Source organism: Mastigoproctus giganteus, chromosome 2 (genome assembly GCF_048544385.1).
Source record: "Mastigoproctus giganteus isolate SK-2022 chromosome 2, ASM4854438v1, whole genome shotgun sequence".
Taxonomy (NCBI): domain Eukaryota; kingdom Metazoa; phylum Arthropoda; class Arachnida; order Uropygi; family Thelyphonidae; genus Mastigoproctus; species Mastigoproctus giganteus.
In genome coordinates, this window is record NC_143576.1 from 113656239 (window position 1) to 113678392 (window position 22154).

General features: G+C 38.8%; 1 long non-coding RNA gene across 1 annotated transcript; it reads right to left on the minus strand.

The window, feature by feature from the left end:
• Nucleotides 1-561: 561 nt before the first annotated feature.
• LOC150089504 (uncharacterized) lies at nt 562-21582 on the minus strand. The gene is made up of 3 exons (XR_016546672.1): nt 21512-21582; nt 4249-4338; nt 562-657 (listed from the first exon to the last, which is right to left on the minus strand). It is a non-coding gene; the product is annotated as an uncharacterized LOC150089504 (long non-coding RNA).
• Nucleotides 21583-22154: the final 572 nt, after the last annotated feature.

Consider the following 22154-nt stretch of genomic DNA (forward strand, 5'->3'; position numbering starts at 1 on the left):
GAAAATCCTGTAATAATTTTAAACGCCTTTAGAAAAAGAATGCAAATCTGGTATTATAAATTTTAAAAAAATCGTGTTTATAGCCGGGGGGGGCCGACCAATAAGTGTCAAAGGATTTACAAGATACAGAGAACATTACCGTATTTAGTAGTAAGGCGAGCTTGAACTTAAGGGCTGGATTATTCAAAAGACAGCGGTAGAAAATGGTAACATTCCTAACATGGTTCATTTTTTTTTTTTTTTTTGGAATACTGTATTTCAAAATTACATTATAAATGCAATTCGAGGGGAAGGTTAAATCACATTTCTTTCGTTATTGTGAAATAATTTTAATGAGGCCAAGTTTGTTTTTATTTTTCGATAACATAAATAGATTTCTGTTAGTGTTTCATATCGCTTCACATGTTGTGGAGTGGGCAAGGCTTCTTTAAGAAACAAGATTATCTTGTTGTGAAGGATTTGCATTACTTTAAATCTTTATGATCGCATGAACTATTACAGATGTCCAATCCATTCATGTCTATACGAGACTGGAAAGTTCGTATGTTACAGGATAATTTCTTTACGTTGTCTGGGATGAGGTAATCCATGCCATTATGAAACCTAGGCTACTGTCTGCTTCAAGATGATTGTGTAGGTTATGATGGTACCAACGATCTGAAAGAGATAAAAATAAACACAATAAAATTGATTTAGAAATAAGCTAATCAACTGAAGGGAAAAGGTCACTGTACCCCTTAACTATGAATTCCATAGTGGTTCACATTTTTGACATTTCCGCAGCATCTCTATACACTGAAGGCTAGATGTTGGAGAATCACAACTGATCCGTCTTCCCGGTAAGATCTCTTGAATGTTGTATGGCGAGCCTGATGAGCTATGATTAAACCATTGTTCTCAGTATGTAATTATATTAATTGAAATAACTATCTTTGCGCAGGAGGTGACAGTGGAAAAGGTTTCAAATACGAAACACGTACTTCCCAACTTATGTCCACATGTGAGGAGGGGGTCGTTTATGAGTGTGAGACAGTATATTTTCACCACTATATGATGCCATTGTCGGAATTACGCTGAATTGGTAATATCCGTTTGGATGCTTTTTATATCTCTACAAATGTGCAAAAATACCGTGACCTTTCACCTTCTGTTTTAATTTATTTATGCAAAAAAATTGTTAATACAAAAAAAAAAAAGTATTAACAATTGTTTTTTTTTTAATATACGAGTGTAGAGCAACATTTTTTCCAGTCACCTTTGAAAAAGTCTTAAATTTCCGAAGAATTTAACAGTAAGAAAAGAGTATAAAAATGAAAGTATTCGCCTTTCAATAATGTCTTATTTGTGCGTGAAAGCTTACTAATTAAATTTTTCCTAATTTCGTTGAAAATACCATAATGGAAGAGATTTCATTTTGAGGGACAAAATCTTGATTGCAGTGTTATAACGGGGGTTGTTCGAGTGACTTCAGCTAAAACTACTAATAACAACTAAAGCATCATACTCCAGAAGGGCTGGTGAGAGTTCCAGTTGTGTGCGTAGCAATAAGCGAATTAAGTGCACTTTTATTTTATTTAGGAAATATTGCGTATGGGAGCCTGGCGTCTTATGCTCCGAGAGTATACAGTTATGATTTTGTTTTTTAAATCAGATTTGTCTACTCTTCTTTCCTGCCATATGTAAGGATTTATTAATGTCTCACAAAAACTGGTCCTTTATTGATCTTCTGTTCTCTTAGGAATAAAGCTCTTTTACCTATTAAAAACGTGAAATCTTTCAAGAAATGTAGTATCAGTGATGCTCTGTTTTAAGAAAGTTCAGATCAAAATATCGACGTGGTCCTGCTGAGCATATACTAGTAACACATTGTAACCAATATTATGGGCGCTTACTAGTAATAAAGATTATTTATTAATTTAGTATGGCGCTAGAGAGATTTTGGGAGTCTACGACGATTAAATTCGTTCTACAGTATACTGACATTTTGTAAAACCTTGCGAATTTGTATTTTTGAAATACGGTATGCAATAAAATAATGTTTATTAAAATTCGCCATTTAAAATTTGGACATCTAATAGCCCAAAAGATATTGTAATTTATATCGCATCGTCTGACGAATTAAACACAACCAACCAGCTAAACCAGGAAAGTATAAATCAGCCAAAAGGAGTAGCGTAAGCTCTTTACTAAGCAGCACCTCTGAAGCTCATCGCACCATTGAACTGGACATGACGACTTGCATATAGTCCACACGAAAAAAACAAACTGCGTGTATGCTGAGCACGCATAGCGGAAGTTAAGTGAAACTTCTTTAGAATCTTTTGCAACGTTTATTATTTTAATGTTACAGTGGTTTAATATTTTACAAGTTTGTTACAAATCTCTCCTTTGTACTCAGAGGTGGTTTCGGTAGTCGCATTGCACATTATATGTGCTCTGTACGCCTTAACACCCACTATTAGTCTTCGGCATATTGAAGTATAAATTTTTTACGAAATATGGTACAGAATAACGAAAGAAATATTTTGGTTTTTAAAATTTTTAAATCAGACTGCTAGAAGCTGAGATATAGCGATTTAAAACGTAAACGCGACACGCGTGTGAGTTACACCTTGGCCTCGCTGTAGGGATAATGATTGGGTCATGCGTCACTGCTACGTTCGGCTCCGCATCGCTCGTGCTAGGGGCGGAATGGTACAATGGTGGGAGACGATGAATCATTTCATGTCACATTTTCGTTGCAATTTTTGTCAATCCACTGACGCAAGTTACTCCCATGTGAAAACTGCCTAGGGCGCGCCTAAAAATGTCTCACTTCAAAAGGAATGAGTCTCCTATTACACTTGAGAAAACTAGGAAAATCACACATTAAAGAAATCTTGTTAGGATATTGATCCAAGTATTTTAAACTTCAAATAATTATGCTTATTTTTAAGTGGTTGGACATATTTTCAATAAATACAGTTTTCTCTCCAATAAAATTATCCTGTTCCCGGATCGCAAAGACTAATAGTATCGTGGATGTTCAATAAAACCGTCATACTAATTTACTGTATTCCAATAATCGTTATACGAGCATAGTAGAGTTAATATTACTTCTTATGGTCTGTGTTGACTGTATCTCTGTTTACTCTAACAAAGATATAAATCGAATATCAATTTCAAACATTTTTATACTCTACCATAGTGAACGTGTAGATTTATCGTTTTGATAAAATGCGTCGGCGACCATCAGATTGTGCGTTTGACATACTTCACTCTTTCAATCGTTACCATAAAAGGTGACGCAATCATTAATTGGGATATTTTCACTGGATATAAACGATTTTTAATTATTCCGCAATTTAAATCTGTCTTAGGTTAATTTACCAGGCGGTATTAATAAACGGTACTGACTGCTTCATTCAATTCTCCAAAGAAATGCCATTAGCATCATAATTTACGATAATGCGAAGTTCGTTTGTGAATATCAAAGTTTCTTCATTTTTGCTGCATCAGAAATTAATTTATTTATTTACAGTTATACATTGCAAAAATTTCCCCATTAAGAGTTTATGTTCACATGGTATGAAGCAGCAATTCCACTGTAAAAATATTTTAGAGAAAACATGCTATCTGTAAAATTTTATTAATAGTACTAAGTAGGAAAAAGCCAACTACACCCTACCAAATACCAACTGGGCCTAACGCTGCTTGGAGAGAATCGGTGCATTCGGCCTATTATGATAGTTGGCTGTTCAGAGCGCCTGTATGCATTTACTTATGGCTTAGTTTGCTGTGTCGCATTTTCGTTGCGATTTTTGTCAAGTTACTCCCATCTTAAAACTGGCTGGAGCGCGTTTCACTTCAAAAAACACAACTAACAAAACTTTCTACTTACACAAACTAATATCATGAATAGTGCTAAGTTGTCCCTTCCAGAAGGAAATTTCTTAACACGCTGTTTCTGATCGTGTCATTTGATTTCACAATATGGTGTACAGAAGCAAGACTTTGTGTCATTTATAATTCTAACCAACTTATGTTAGTTTTATTATTCGCTTGTATCCACGTTATTTTACTCTGAATGTTCAGAATGTAAGATAACAGGTATAGCAGAAGTCAAACTGACAGTTCATGAAAGGTTCTGTTAAACTGTTTCTGGATTCAAAATCAGTTATACCTTTCAAAAAACAAGAATATGTGAAAATTAAATATAAACTAAAAGAAGCAATTTAAATTTTAATTGATAAATACAACATCACTTACGCTTGTAATGAGTGCTAGATCAATAGTAAAGAATCCACAGCCAGAAAAAGATGGTTTCACATTTTGACAAGTTACCATGAACATCAGCACCTAGTTGTAGTCAGAAAAGAATAAAATTATTGCTGCAGTTCATTAATTTTTGTATTTTCTCTATATTGTTCCTTCTTTTTCTCTAAATTATCTCATAAATAATTTTATGAGTAAATGGAATTAATAAGATTATTCCTACATTCCATGTTAGTTAAATAGCCCTTGCAATACGATATAATATATAAACATGCTTTCAAATGGGAAACCTACTATAAATCTAGTTTAAGTAAAAGGTATTTATTACAGATATATCTGGAATAAATATCTTTTTATAATACCCATAAATTACAAATAACTCTAGTGAGCATGCTGGCCATGGCAGCCATTAGATATCTTTTCAGTGTCAAGATATTCTATTGATATTAAACAAATACGACCTGACGATTTGTCATATAAATGTAGGACCATGCTGAAAAAATACCAACAGTCAGGTCAGAATGTGTGTTCTGCCTAGACATGAGAGGAGGGATTATATGATGAAAGCCTTGTGGATTATTGAAAATGAAAAATGTAGGGCTCTAGTGGGAAGGAAATAATTTTCACCACCATGGTCTAGTATGTATAATGTCTTTACGGAAAATAGAAGGAGTGATGGGGCATACCTGAACGGGAGGGAGGGCGGGCAAGTGATTTTGGTTTTTATGCTGCATGGGTAACTAAGGCCTTGAAGCGCCAAGTCCAATTTTTAAATACATTAAAAAACAACTAACGTACACATATGTTACTATCTTAAAATGTACAAATAGATAAAAACAAGTAAACTGAGATAAAAATAGGTATTTGGTAGGACAAATAGATTTATTTATTTATGTATGGAAACAGAAGTATACGCGATGACTGTTAAAAAGCATTTATTTATGTGTATAAAGATTGTAGTTTTAAAAAATTTGCTGGCACATCGTCTTTGTCGGGTAAAATCTTAAGTAGTAGTAGTAGTAGTGGCACATGATGCAAGAAAGCAAGTGTAGGAGCTTATGCAGCATCAGCCAAAAAAAAAATCACACCATTCCCTCCAAATGCCTGTCCAGTTCCTCCTTAAATTTATTTAACCTATCAACTTCTACAACGACAGATGGAAGTTTGTTCCAGCAATTAACCACCCGCTGGCTAAAGGCAAATTTCCGCACATCTATTCTACATCTGTCCTTTCTTAATTTGAACTTATGTCCCCGTAGGTTGGTAATCTGAACAAGTGGAAGGATCCCATCAGAATTCAGCGTGCTCAACCCATTCAAGGCCTTATAGACCTCAATCAGATCACCGCGCAGGTGCCTAGTCTCCAGCCACTGCAATTTGCAGAGCTTAAGCCTCTCTTGGTAAGAGAATCCCTTCATTCCCCTCACCAATCGTGTTGCTCTTCTCTGTACACGCTCAAGCAAATCTACATCCTTCCTAAAATGAGGTCTCCAGACCTGTACGCAGTACTCAAGGCGTGGCCTGACCATTGCCTTATACAGAGGGACAATCACCTCCTTTTCCCTGCTAACAAAATTCCTATATATCATTGACAAAACCCCATGACCCGCCCTAGCAGCCTGTCTGCACTGCTCAGAAAACTTCATATCTGACTGCACAATTACTCCCAGGTCTTTTTCATTTTCTACCACCTTAAGTGTAGTACCACACAGTTGGTACGTTTCTCTGGGGTTATTTCTACCCATATGCAGTACTTTGCATTTGTCAAGGTTGAACTTCAGTTGCCACTTCTTAGCCCATCTGCCCAAATTATCTAGATCCTGTTGCAGTAGCACACTGCCATTACTGTCATTAACAACCCTGCCAACCTTTGTGTCATCTGCAAACTTCGACATTAAGCCTGATATACCTTCATCAATATCATTGATAAATACACAAAACAACAGTGGACCCAACACCGAACCCTGTGGGACTCCACTAATAACATTAGTCCACGAAGAGCAGCACCCATTGATTACCACCCTCTGTCTTCTCCCACTTAACCATCCTTTTATCCATTGTAGCAACTTACCCTTAATACCATTCTGCTCCAATTTGTACAGTAGTCTTCCATGCGCAACAGTGTCAAAAGCTTTCCTGAAATCCAAGTATATGATATCAAAATTATTTTTTGCATCCAGTTCCTTTGTGACCACATCATAATAACCAATCAAATTTGTCAGACAAGACTTTCCCTTAACAAACCCATGCTGTGTTTGAGTTATCGCTGCAGTCTTGTCTAGATGATCCTGCAATGCATCTTTAACCAGCGACTCCATTATTTTACCCGGAACAGAAGTTAAACTAACTGGTCTGTAATTACTCGTGTCACCCTTCGATCCACCTTTGTGAATTGGGGACACATTTGCACATCTCCAGTCCGTGGGAACCTCCCCTGAGTCCAAGGATGCTCTCATAATTATGGCTAAGGGTTTGCTTAGTTGCTTTGCCGCCTCCTTTAAAATAACTGGATAGATCCCATCCACCCCAGGTGCCTTTCTTATGTTTAACTTCAACAATTTCTCCTCCACTTTGCTCTCAGTTATTACAAAATCATTAAGCACACTGCTACAATTTGATAACCTTCTTCCATTTTCAAATTGTAATAATTCCTCACGTGTGAATGTAGATGCAAAATACTCATTCAGTTTGTTTGCTATCTGAGCAGGATCATCAACAGTCGAACCAGCGATGTCAAGTGGTCCAATCATATTCATCCCCTTCCTTTTAGAGTTTATATAAGTAAAGAAATCCTTGCTGTTTTTCTTAGCATCTTTTGCCAAAGATTTCTCGTAATCCGCCTTCGCCTGCCGAACCTCCTTTGTGACCTGATTACAGACTAGCTTATATCTGCCACAGGCTTCTGCGTCACCTGATAATTTATATGCATCCCATGCATTTTTCTTCTCTGTCACGAGTCTCATTAGTTCATTTGATAACCATTTAGGCTTAAACCTTGAACGATATTTCTTAATCGGTATATAAAGTCTAGTAGCTTCCACGATTAATTCTTTGAATGCTTCCCACTTAGAATTTACTGTTTGTAACATCGTCAGTTGATCCCACTGTACAGAATTTAAAAACTGTCTGAGACCACTGTACTCCCCTTTACGGAAGCAAAAACCCTTTCCTTTACCCCTGACGGTAGTTACCTCTTTGAGTAAATCCCACTTCAGCACACTGTGATCACTGCCACCTAGTGGTTCCTTTATCTGCAAATTCTTAATACACGAATGATCACTGCTGATAACCAGATCAAGAGTGTTACTTTCTCTGGTTGCCTCTCGAACATGCTGCTGCAGAAAACAATCATCCAATAAATCCACAAAAGTCTGACTAGTGTGTGAGTGACCAACCCACAAGTTCCAGTCAATATCTGGGAAGTTAAAATCCCCCATTATAAGACATTCTGATTTACTGGCCCACTCTATTTCTCTGTACAATTGTTCATTGTACTCATTCAAGTCATTAGGCCTATAACACACTCCTACTCTTATTTTTCCTTTCGCAGTGCTTATCTCACACCAAACTGACTCAACAGAGCACTGTTCATCTATATTAACTGGGTGCACTTCCTTTGATTTTATGTTTTTCTTAATTAACAGCATAACACCCCCTCCCTTTCTGTCCTGTCTATCCTTTCTGTACACATTGTACTCCCCAAATTCCAGTTCTGCATTCCTTATATCTTTGTGACACCACGTCTCTGCTATCCCAACAATATCCGCCTTTGATGTCTTGACCAACACTTCAAATTCATCAAATTTATTTACTATACTTCTAGCATTGGTATACATGCAAGCATACATGCTCCTATGCCTATTCCCTGTTACCCTAACACATCCCATATACCCAACTATTCCATGATGACTGCTATCCGTCCCTGAAACCCCCAACACCCCTCGCTCCAGGTCGCTTCTTATTCTAATAGAAGTTGTGCAAGAATCACCTTCACCTCTGCCTGCGGTTACTGTTAAACTATTAGTCTTTGTATCCCCCCAAACTAGCAGTTTTCCGACCCACCTAACACTGCCTCGATAGCATCAGCAAATATTCAAGTGTATGAGGCTCAGTCGTTGTTGTTGATGGGGTTTTATGTCGCACTTATGGAAGTGGTGCATACTGCCCGCGTTTGTTGATCTATTAGAAGTTAAAAACGGCTATACAATCCTATTCGTTTTAGGAAGGAGAAGAATTCTGCGAGATTTGATTTTTCGCCTACGATATGGCTAAGTGACAAAGGTTCCTTTAAATTTGAGAGAGAACTGAAAGACATTAGTCGAGCATTATTATATAGAGTACATTCCAGAAGTATGTGTTTGACTGTGAGTGGTATATGACAATGATTACACTGAAGAGGAGGATCATTTCCTGACAAAAGAAACAGATGGGTTAAATGAGTATGGCCGATTCTGGCTCTGGCTAGAATTACTTCTTCTTGTCTGTTTGCTGTGGAGCTAGAAGCCCATAATTTTGGTAAAGGTTTTATTTGGAGTATTTTATTATGAATTTGCGCTTGCCATTGACCTTTACATATACTTTGTATATTCATTTTATAATCAGTGAACGGTACGAGGGAATTCGTTGAGACTGAGATGCATGGATTTTTGACCGCATCATCCGCAATTTCATATCCTGGTATTCCGGTATGGCCTGGGATCCAGCAGAAGATAATCTTTTGCTGATGCTCTCTGAGGCGTATCAACTGTGTTCTGATGAGCTTTAATAACGAGTGAGTAGGTGGGGAATTGTTTTGCAATGCTAATACGGAACTTGGGGAGTATGTGTATATTATGCTCTTTTGAGTTGACACATGGAAAATATTTTCTAATGCAAGCTTTATGGCATATAATTCAGCTGTGTAGCTGCTACACTCTGCTGGAAGAGATAGTGAAATGGTGGTATCAGGGAGAACCACTGTTGCACTCGATCCACCCTCAGACTTCGATCCATCTGTATATATTTTAGCGTAGTCGGGATAATGTTGGGTATGATCAATGTGTAGGTGTTGGATAGTAAGTCTGATAGACAGTGTTTTCCCCACTGACGGAAATAATTGTCACATGATGACAGACCATGGAGGGTCGGGGTCTATAGGATCTTCCAAGATTTTATTGAAGTGTATGTCCCAATCTTCTGCTAGATGTTTTAGCCTAATACCAGCAGGCCGAACTGTTGTGATTTGTTTCTATGCAGGGTCATATACAGCGGATTATAAAGTATTGACCAATTAGGATGGATCACCTGGCTTTGGATCTTGATTGCATAGTTCAACAGCAACATCTTTCTCCTGATATTTAGAGTAGGTTCATGGGCTTCGACATATAAACTTTGCACCGGAGATGTTTTGAACGCACCAAGTGCTGTTCTAAGAGCTGAATGTTGAATAGGGTTGAGGCGAGATAAAACACTCTCCCTAGCAGAATCGAAAACAGGCGCGCCGCAGTCCAGGAGTGATCTAATTATGGTTCTGTATAAGTGAAGCAGGCTGTAACGATCTGCTCCCCATGTTGTCGCTGATAACACTCTGAGTATATTCAGTTTTTTTGACAATTAGTCCGGAGATATTCAATGTGCTTTTGGAAGATTAACTTACGGTCGAAAAATAATCCTAGTAGACGAATATTATTAGCTATGGGGAGAAGATGGTTATTCAAGTGGAGTTCGGGTTCACGATGCATACTGGTCTAGTACAGAAGTGAACGGCAGTAGATTTCTGGCTGGATAGTTTATAACCATTTTGTGTCATCCATGTTAGGATGCAATTAATTGATATTTGTAGTTGGTGTTCAATGTAATGTTTTGAGAATGACAGAAAATTGAGAGATCATCTGCGAAAAGGTAGGAATGTACAGTTTTCGGGATGAGTTCAATTATATGGTTCATTCTCATTGCAAACAAAGTGGCACTGAGAACAGACCCTTGCGGAATTCCTTCTTCTTGGGTAAAGATCTTAGAGAGGGTTCCCCGGTAACGGACTTGAAAGGATCTCTGTTGAAGAAATTTTTGAATAAAGTATGGTAAATTATCTCTCAGGCCAAGAGAATGTAGATCTTTTAAGATGCCGAAACTCCATGTAGTGTCAAAAGCTTTCTCAATGTCAAGACAGACCATGACGAGATGTCCCTTCTTTATGAAAGCATTGCTAATCTTTGTCTCTGTTTTGATCATGAGATCCAATGAAGATCGGTTTTTCCGGAATCCAAATTGGTATTTATTAATCAAATTTTAGGACTCCAGAAACCAAGTGAGACGGCGATGTAACATTTTCTCGAGGGTTTTGCTGAGACAGCTGGTAAGGGATATCGGCCTGTAATTTTGTGGAACAGAATGATCTTTACCGGACTTTGCAATTGCTAGTCCATAAGAATGACGCCAGGAACTTGGGAAGGTATGTTCGGAAAAAATTCGATTGAAAAATATGAGCAGCAAGGAGAGTGATCTTTGATCCAAATTTCATAGCATTACATAATATATCCCAATTAAGGCCAGCGGCACTGTTTCTTGAGTTGTTAAGGGATTGCTGCAGCTCAAGCATGGTAAATGGTCTATTATAAGGTAAAGCGGAATTGTCAGTGAAATTGAGTCTGGATTTCTCTGCAACTGTTTTAAGTTTTTGAAATATTTGATCATAGGCGATAGAAGAGGACAACTGAGAAAATACGATCCCCAGTGCATTTGATATTTCTGTAGGAGTAGAACGCTCCTGCCCATTCCAGTTCAGTAGTGGGGTGGATAAAGGAGGAAATTTACTGTTTAAACATTTTATTTTTCTCCAGATTAATCTGATATCAGTATTTTTATTTACTGATGAGACGAATTTAACACAATTTTCTTTTTTTGCTTTACATCTGATGTAACGAGCTTTTGCTCTAAGACGTTTATAATTAATAAGATTGGAGGTGGTTGGATGTTTGCGGAAAAGGTTGCACGCTTTGTTTGTCTCTTTTTTTTTTGCATGGTTGCAGTCTTCATTCCACCAGTAATTTATTTTTCGTCTATTTCTTACTTGATATTGAGGAATGGCAGCGGATGCGGCTGTCAGAATTTGATTTGTGATGTGCTCAGTGACGCTGTTGATGGAACAGGACCGAATGATATAGTTGTCAAATTATATGTGCGATCTGTATTTTGTCCAGTCAGCCCTTGAAAATTTCTATTTAATTGGATTTTCTGTTGGGAAGGAACAGGATGTTTGAATTTTTAAGATTATCGGATAATGATCGTTGCTATAAGGATCACTCAGAGATACCCAATCTATACTTGGAAAGAGAATTGGAAAACAAATGGAAAGGTCTATTGCAGATGTTGAACCTGTAGGGAGATGGATACATATAGGAATGCCAGTATTTAGTAAAGTTAAATTCTGCCTGTCGATCAACATTTCAATAAGATTCCCTCGTCTGTCTGAGATAGGGGAACTTTAATGCGAACTATCCCATAGTGGATGGTGCGCATTAAAGTCTCCTAGTAAACAAAATGGTAACTGCAAAACAAGATCTTCGATTTCTTGAATAGTATATTCACGATTTGGCGGCAGATAGATTGAAACCAGTGTCAGAGTAATACCATTTACAACACGAGTGGCAACAGCTTCAAAGGCGGTTTGTAAAGGGATGCGTCTGGAGGGGATGCTTGAATCCACGAGTATTTCTACTCCTCCGTGGGCACTGTTAATATGGCGCCTCCGTAGCTAGGTGGGAAGGAGCAGCAGTGCGTAGCACACGCTTCTTGATTATACCGGGGTTCGAGCACGTCACCACCAAATACGGAGGATGCGGAAAGGTCAGGGAATAACCACCGCATATCCACGGAGCAATATGGTCTTAGTTGCTAAATGCTCCTAAAAAGCAAATAACAACAACAGCACTGTTAATGCCAGCTCTGTGTTGTCTGAACATAGTATAATTTTTTATTGTAATTGAGATCTGACGTGTCAAATTCGTTTCTTGCAAGCACATTGCAAGAGGTTTTTGGTGGTGAATTAATTCGTGGATATCATCGATGTTACTGCGAAGGCCCCTACAGTTCCACTGAATGATATGTTCCATTATTTGGATTTGTAAGAGGGAGATGAATCTGGCTGGTTTTTATAAGTGGGTTGCTTGTAACGATCTAGTTTAGATTTTTCTTTTCTGGTGAGTTTGGGCGTTCTGGATCATTGTTATCTTCCATTTTACCATCTGCATGTAATTCAAGGAGATCTTTGGTGATCCTTGTTGAGAGGGGTTGATTAACCTCAATAGGATCTGATTTTTTCAGTTTTTCTGTTATTTTACTGTGGGTTATGTTTTTTGGCTGGAACTGTGAGAGGTGTATTGTTACTTTTTACTGTCTTTGGCTTAGGTGTAATCTGGGTCGATAGAACTGATCGAGCCCAAGCCTGCTATTGATTTATCTGTAGAGAGTGATACTTCCGTCTGACACGCTACTGACTGGTGAGAGTGGATAGCCGAGGCATAAGAGCTTTTTGGCATGATTAGTTTAATTTGTTTCCTAGCTTCTTGATATGAGACTTTATTTTCGGTCTTGTATTTTTTTGCCTATCTTCCAGAGATCACATTCTTTAGAGTATGCTGGATGGTTGCCCCTGCAATTAGGACACTGTGGAGTTTGTGCCTTGCATTCTGACTGGGTATGAGTTATAGAGCCACAGTTTGGACATTTTGAAACGCCACGGCATGCTGTCTGGGAGTGACCAAATTTCTGACATTTGTAGCCTCTTAGGGGATTTGGGATAAAGGGTTGAATACGGAAATTTAAGTAACCTGCTTTGACTGAAGCTGGTAGATTCGGTGTATTGAAGGTTAGAATTATATTACGTGTTGGGACTAAGGTACCATTTTTTTCGTATCATGATTCTTTTTGCTTGAGTTCCTGTACTATTTCTTCTTCAGAAACGTTCAATAGATTCCACTCAGTGATCACTCCCTTGGACGAATTCAGGGTGTTATGTGGAATGACTTGTATTGGAATTCCGCTTAACGTAGTGAGTTTTAATAATTGTTCAGATTGTCTTGGGAGAGAAGTTTCTATTAGCAAGTCCCCGGATTGACGTTTCACCATTTTTGGTGATGCTGCTGCATGTTCCAGGCATCGTTGTGTGATGAAAGAGGAAAGCTTGCTAACAGGCTGTGCCTACAGAGAATGGATAATCAGGAAGGCTGGTAATTCCTGTCTGCCCGCATCCTTTTTCATTCTCTTTAAGGTACAGACGTCATGGTCCGTTTCATGATTTTTATATTGAGCACTCTTGGGCACTAGACGAGGAGATTCATTGGTTTCCATTTCTGCTCTTTTTAGCCCCGAGTGTTGATTTATCCCCCAGGTTACCGGCCCCGCCACGTGGAGGTAGGAGCAGTGCCACCAGTAACCAAGCAATAAGAAGTTAGTGTGTTAGAAAATTAGTTATATATATATATATATATATATATATATATATATATATATACACACAAAATAAAGGTGAATTTCTTTTCTTATAGGAGGCTTTCTTCTTTATTTAAAAAGAGCCAGAAAATAAATAACTTTGAAAGTAAAGCCTTTGGAAATCTCTTTAACTTCTCTTTAGAAAAACGCTTTCAAATTCGCTTGGCACCCGGGGCCTGAGACTCAGTCAGACGGTTAAAAGTGCTAAAACATAAACGGCAAGTATTTAAAAATAGGTCACAATAATAATGTTTGACACCGAAAATTGTGTCACAAACTTCGCACATAGGAGGTGATCAGCCCTCAGCATAAAGGCGTGTGTCACATGACTGGGTCCTATGCCGATTCGAGCTAGAATAACTTCCTCTTTAAGGTTTCTCGCGCAAACTAGACTGCCAATTGCAGTCTTAATCTCGTATAAAACTTGTTTGCAGCCTGCTCATTCCAAGGGTTTTGCCATTGGAAAACCAGTTTCTTCCGCATTATTTGCGTGTTATCTGTAAAGGGGACTAACAGGCAAGAGTTACAAAGGGCCACTGTTTGACTACTGCGTCTGCCAAATCATTTCCCAAAGATACCAATGTGGGTGGGGAGGCAGCAGGAGCAAATATGAAATTTGATTCAGAAAGGAAATTAAATGTAGCCTCTGCTAAACCCGAAACAGGATTGGATGAAGGTTGAAGCTTGAGCGCGAAAAGAGCTTTTGCTGAGTCAGTAGTTACGTCTGTCAGCATAGAACCTGTGTTATGTGAGTTAAGTGAAAGCAAAGGTATAATGAGACTGCCAAAAATCTTAGATAGCACAGATCACCTAGTATAATGATTCTTTTTGGATAGCACAGTTGGCATAATCGCAGTCCTTCCCACACCGGGTAGAAAACCACCCGGTGTGGGAAGGACCTAAATTCGACTTCTGTCAATGACGCGAGGAATTTTTTAGACCTTTTTTCACAAGCTGTTTGAGTTAGTCGGTCTCAGGCGAGGGTAGCATGCTTTTTTCCTTCATGGAACTCGTGTTTTTCGTCCAGGATAACAGGAAATTGACTACGGAATACACCAATTAACAGATATGCCACATCGGTGCAATATGGTCTAAGTTGCTGATTCGCCTAAAACCCTACAAAAACAACAGAAGAGGATATAACGAGGAGAGTCTCTACATGCAGGTACGAGTTTTTTGCACATTTGCTACTTTTCTGTTTAAGTGAAGAGCACATCCTGCAATCAACTCCTCCACAAACCATACCAAAACCAGCATAGTTACCCATAATATTTCAGCCTGCTTCTCTAAGTTATTACTCGATGTGTTCCCATTGTAGAGTCACCTCTTCAACACTTGGATTCTCGCTTTTCCAAACTATATCAACCCAGTGCTTCTGCTTACTTAGATGGCAACGACTTCTGGATAGGATTGTGCTGACGATGGCTCCTTTCCTGTCGTGGGATTTCTGCTCACAGGATGATACTTTCTCCTTTGCGCTGCACGTCTTCATTGCTCCCTGTAACTTTTCTTATCATTTCTCACTTGAATAGGCCCTTCTTTCTCATTCGGGGGGGGGATTTAAGCGGAAACTCGGGTTGTCTCTCCCTAGTAGGATCGGCTAAGGACGAACTGTCCATCGTGTGATTTATATGCTGTCATGCTAATCCCTTCTGGAGTAGGACTGACACTTGCTAACTGGGTCTCATATGCTGCTCCCATGGAGCTTCTGTCTCCCATAACTTCCCCCTCTGGGGTCACTCCGCTTTCCCGCTCCTCCCTGTTTTCATCTCTAGTAGGCTTCTTTTCCACGGTCTACTCGTATTTGACTATATTCTGCTGACCCACCTTTCTTCGATATTTCCTTACCCTTTCAAACGTTTTTTCTCCTTCAGGAACTCCTCCAGCGGTGGTGGCAGGCAAGGTAGGGTCCTACTAGAAGCCCCGCGGCCAAGTAGGCAGAGACACAAGAACAGAACATAACGGTACTCTGACACAAAGCATACCTTCCACTATCTCCGGCTTTAACAGAGTTTCTGTACTTCTCCACCAAGTACCATGCCACAGATGTGCCATGGTACTTGGTGGAGAAGTACCATGGCACAGATGTGGGAAACCACCCGTGGTGTCTTCCACAAAATACTGTGCAGATGAAATGGGCAAGAAAGTGTGAATGACTCGTTATTTGCGATTTTAATTTGCCCCTAATTGGTTGGAAGAAGTCTAAGAACAACTCACATGGGGAACAAAATTTTTAAATAAACTAGATTATTATTTGTACCAGAATGTTAGATGGCTGGTTGTCGTAGGGTTTTAGCTGCATCGGGGACATAGACCATATTGAGACGTATATAATGTCTATAAATTGAGTGTGTTCTGTAGTTGATTTGTCATTTTCTGGACAAAAAAAAAACCCCGAGTTTCTGGAGAACAAACCAGATGCAGAGTCTAGATAAATGTCGAGAAGGGCTCACCTACGCCGCCTATGTAAGTGATAAAGTGATGTTAAAGATGGAGAATGCACTGTTCATTTGGATCGAAGACCAGCACAAGAAAAACTTGCCTGTGAACATTGGTATGATTTTCACTAAAGCCCTCGTTCTTTGCAACAGATTTAAGCAGCACCGCGGAAACCACTTTAATTGCCAGTAAAGGCTGGTTCTAGAAGTTCAAGAGGTGTTATTCAACTCCGTAACCCAAATATTACGAGCGAGTTTGCTTCAGCTGATAAAGAGGCTGCGAAGGTCTACCCTGCGCAACTCAAGAAGCTCATCGAGGAGAAGGGATATAAACCTGAACAGGTTTTCAATGCCGATGAGACGGCATTCTGGAAGAATGTGCATCAGCACACCTATATAGCCATCGAAGAGTAGAAGGCCCCAGGATTCAAGGCGGGACGAGATCGTTTTACGTTGGCAGTTTCCAGCAATGCAGCAGGCCATATGGCAAAACCTGGCCTAATTTTCTGTGCGCAGAACCCAAGAGCTCTTAGAGCAGTTTTCAAATTTATTAATTAATGGGGTTTTAAGTTAAGTAACTTAACTTAAACCCCAATTAATTAATAAATTTGTTTAAGTTAAGTAACTTAAACCCAAATTTATTATTTTTTAATTTATATGTTTATTTCATTATAAAAAGGTGTATCTTTTTAATTTTGTGGTGATCTATATTTGATGTTTACTTAATAATTCTATATAAAGATTCATTGTTATTATTTGGATTTGTTTTAGGAGCATTAGCAACTAAGGCCATATTGCTCCGGGGTTCGAGCCCGTAACCACCAAATATGGAGGATGCGGAAAGGTCAGAGAATGACCACCGCATATCCCCGGAGCAATATGGCCTTAGTTGCTAATGCTCCTAAAAACCAAATAACAAACAACCACGCACTGCTGCTCCTTCCCACCTGGTTATGGCGCCTCTATATAAAGAATAAAATTATATACTGTATATATATATAATTTGTATTATGAAATATAATTTTTAAAATTATATTATTGTAATAAATATCATATATACACACAGAGAGAATCGGATCAAACAGGAAGAAAATTGAGTAGGGGTGCCGTTATTAAAAAAAAGGTTGAAAACCACTGTCTTATGCGGATGTAACAAGAATATACTCTCTGTGTACTGGATGTGGAACGCAAAAGCCTGGACGACGAAGAACCTTTTCCTGAAATGGATTGACCACTGCTTCAACTCCGAAGTGAAGGAATACCTGGAGGAAAAGGGGCTCCTATTTAAAGTCTTCCTCTTGCTGGAAAATGACCCAAGACACCCAAATGATGCACAAGACTATGCAAATGAAGAAGTAGAGGTGGTCTTTTTACCCCCTTACTTCCCTTATCCAGCCGATCGACGAAGGGGGGGGGGTAATAAAGGCCTTTAAGGACAACTACAGGAAGAGGTGTATGGATCGAATCGTTGAAGCCACGGAGAGCAACATTGTTGCTCTCCGTGGCTTCACATTAACATTAACATTATTCAGTTTTGGAACTTAACATTATTCAGTTTTGGAAGGATTTCACCCTAGCTGAGTCTCTTCCTAATAAAACACGCGCTGGAAGACATCAAGGACAAGCCTGTAAACGCCTGTTGTAAGAACCCATGATCCGAGGTTGTGCATGACTTCAATCCACGTCGAAAGGCGCAAGAAAACCATCGCAGAAATAAAGAAGTTGGCCAGGAGAATAGGGGGCGTAGGTTTCGAGGACTTAGAGAGGAGGAGGACATCAACGATTTAATTGATGGACAAGCAACAACACTAACGGATGATGAACTCGAGGAGCTTGTTTATTCCAACTCGGAGGTTGAGGAAGAACCACGCCAAGAGAAGTTTGACTTGAAAAACCTAGCGCAGGCGATGCCAAACGCGCAGCGGGCTTCTGCGAATACGACGACGACAACATGATTCATGCAATGAAGTTCAAGGAAAGCCTCGACGATATTTTAACACCATACACAGTCATGTTCAACCAGTTCAAACAAAAGAAGCAGCAGCTTCCCATCACAATGTTCCTGAAAAGCACAACTTCTACATCGACACCAAAACTCCTCGTACCCCGAACCTGAAGTATCTACGTCAGCCAACTCTGATTCTTCTTCAGCTTCTGAGACACCTACTACTGAGGAGTACTGAATCTTATGGTGAATACCCTGGCATGTCTCGTTCTTATGTAATAAAACTTTGATACAATATTTTCGAAACATGGGTCTAAAGCGTTGCTCATTATTGTAAAACACAATTAAAACCCTTTAAACATTTTTCGGTTAATTTTAAGTGGTTGCGTAAATGTTTAGGCAAAAGTTGTTGTTGTTATTGTTGTTATTTGGTGTTTTAGGAGCATTAGCAACTAAGGTCATATTGCTCCGGGATATGCGGTGGTCATTCCCTGACCTTTCCGTATCTTCCGTATTTGGTGGTGACGGGCTCGAACCCCGGTCTAATCAAGAAGCGTGTGCTACGCACTGCTGCTCCTTCCCACCTGGCTACGGAGGCGCCTTAGGCAAAAGTAGAAAACATCTGGGGCTATTTGGGCCAGAGTACAGATTTTCACGAAATTTCACGTTTTCAGGGGAAGTATTGACACGTAACCCTCGCGAATATAGAGACCCAACAGTATTGATTTGAGCGTATTGCAAAGGGAGGCGAATACATTAGAATTATGGAATAACTTAGAAGCAAACACAGAGACTAAGAAGGCATATAGATACCATTAAAAATACAGCACGAGGAGAATGCTGAGATGGATGATCATGGAGCTTTCCAGGCTAATAGAGCAGAAAAGGATGGCATAGGAAAGTTACAGAGCAGTGTAAAGTACTTTAGACTACAGAAGCTACAAATTCATCTACAATAGCAGCACCACAGAAATGGTTACTGTGACCAAAGTTAGCATGAGAAAACATTGGCTAAGATAGCATAGAATGGGGACAAGGAGTACAGTATGCGAATGAAAAGACAACACGAATCAGATCGAGCTTTTGTGTATTGGGTGTTGGCAAAGTTTTAGGTAACCCTGCTGATGAATGGAATAAATTCTTGGCATCAATCTTTACTGTAGAAATCTCCTTCATGCTGAGACAAGCTGGGCGAGCGAGGCTGAGACATATAAAATTAGTAATTTCAAACTTACAGATGACCGTTTATGAGAAAATTGAGCCTAAAGGCAATTAATACTGCTTGAGTTGGTGGGATATATCTAGTAATTTTGAGGAAGGCAGCCAGAAAGTGTACTGAACCATTGAGGTTAATTACGCGGACGTCTTTGCTCGAAAGAGATTCCTTTGGGAGAGGTACCAAGGTATCGTCAATATATAAAGGAAATTCTAAAAGTGAAGTCGGTAACTACACTAGTAGTCCAACATTAGTGATAGGGAAAATCAAGGAGACGATGTGTAAGAGTGCAATCCAGGGATATTTAGATAGCACTGGCATTCTGAAGGACACACAATATGGTTCGGTTAGGGGAAATCATGTTTAACTAATTGGTAAGATATTTTGGCAGGGTCACTGATGAGCTGGATTTAGGGAACAATTTCAGCATAGTTTATTTGGATTTCAGCAAGCCATTTGACTCAGTCCCTCATGAAAGTTTGGAACACGTTGGGAATACTGAAAAGATTCTAAGACGGATCCCAAGATTGGTGCAGGGCAGAAGGCAGAGGATTTGTGATTAATGGGTATTCTTCATATTAGTGTAATGTCAGATGTGAGGTCCCAATATTGTTTCTCATTATCGACTATGGGAAGGAGGATATGATATCAAAATTTGTAGACGATATAAAGATTGAGAGAGTCGTAATTGAGGAGAATAATAACTCCAAAATAATAACTTACACACTTCGTGAGGTTGAATTAAAGTACTAGAAGAAGAAATATTTTCGGGGAATTACGATACGGATAGATACGAAGTTCTCTGAGCAGTGTATGATTAATGGATCAAGATCCTGTTAGAGATAGGCAGGCCATAATCCCATTGTATAAGGCATTTGTTGTTTGTGTTATTGGCGCATTAGCAACTAATGCGCTTAAGGCATTTGTAAGACCGCATTTAAATATATTGATCAAAGTATGGAGACCTCATCTGAAAAAAAGACATGGAGCTTCTTGAAAGGATCCAAAGACGGGCAACTCGCATGGCGAGATCGGCAAAAGGACAACCGTACGAGGTCGCGCATAATTTGTAATTTATCTGCTTTTTACTTTATTTTGGCTGGTGCAGCAAAAGACTGTAGCTTCCTTTCACTTTATGGCTAATATTAATTTCAACCAAGAACAGTGTACTTCGATGGCTGGATTCTATCGACCATCAGGCGAGTCTTATTGCTACTAGAGGAGTTTGAACAAATCCTGCCCAGAGTTTCCAAGTGGGATCAAATGCAATCGTGATTTCTTCGACTGAAGCATTGGTCTCTATAACACGTTGGTTAACTGAAATCCTTTCCAGGCTATTCCACATGGACATCCGTTTTCGTACTATGCCGGGAAAATCTTTACAATATCTGCCAGACCAAACGGCCAACTCCATTCGTATCCAACAGCTGCTCAGATATCTACACATCAAGGTGGACCATCCATTGTTTCCCCGTCACCAAGGGGAAGTAACCCTTGATTATAGATATTACAATATCCATGTAGGTTCTTCCTGAGTGAGTCCAGTATATACACTGCAGAGTTGCTCATTGTAGAATTAGCCTTGGATCACATAGAAACCTGCCACCACCAGAAATGTTTTATACAAGGAGAACTTTTTATTGCATACAAAAAAGATTTTTTTTTTGCTAACGTACCGAATCTCTAAGTTCACTGCAAACCTTATCAAGGTTATGGTACATTCCTCGTCCAATTCTCTCCTGGGGATACCTACATAGCCTCAGCTATGTAGCTGAGGGTAACTGAGGCTATACTTTTCTTTTGGAATCTGATTTTATTTTTGCTCCTGCTGGATTCCAGCCACAATGGATCAGGAAAAGTGATTTTTCTTACTTTGAAGCCAAATCGGCAGCGATCCTCAATAATTCTGGCCTCTATATAAACTACCGGCAAGATATACAGAATAAACATGTTTTTCAATCAAAAATCAAACCGCCAATAACTGCCGAGATGCTACACAAATAGAAAAAAAATTATTGTATTTATGGTTTAGTACTCATGGTAAGTTCATTAAAATATTTCGGAAGGTGATATTTTGTGCATGGAGCTTTAATTTAACTCTGCAATGTTTTTCAGTAATTTTATAAGTCACGCATACAGTAATAAAAAACTAATTACAAATGGTTATCAATTAATAATCTTCTACAGCACCTGAATCTGATCCCGCCATGGCAATTTCTGAGTGGCAATTCTTGACAACAGAAAACTGGTCTTTTTAGCCTTTTAAAAATGAAAAAGAAAGTATTAATTTAGTCCAAGACAAAGAATACGCGACTATATCTTACAGATACAGACATAACCAAATAATTTTTGGTTATGCTTGAAGACAACCAAAATAAATCGATAATCTTAAAAAATGCATTGTAATATATGAAACTAAATCATTTAACAAAATTCAACCGGAACATTGTGTAGATTAAAATGAAATATGTTAATTAAACTTGAAAGAAAGTAGAAGTTTAATAAAAGACTTATACTGTAAAATATATAATTATTTTATTGGTATGAGAGAGAAAAAAAATTATACAACTAGACAGAAACGGTCCCAAAAATTTAATAAAATTGGCTAGATTTAGATTTCTATTTCGAAGTCTGGATTTTGAGATTAGGCCTGTAATTTGATCACTGTATCAATTTATTAATTTCTATACCTTCTCGACGTGGGTGCCTGTACATGGCGAGGGACTTCCTAGTAATGTTGCTGATATTTCATAGCATCACTGGGATCTACCATCCTTATTTTAAGTTCCAGCGTAATAACAAAGGAATCCGACTTGTTTGGTGCACACTGTGA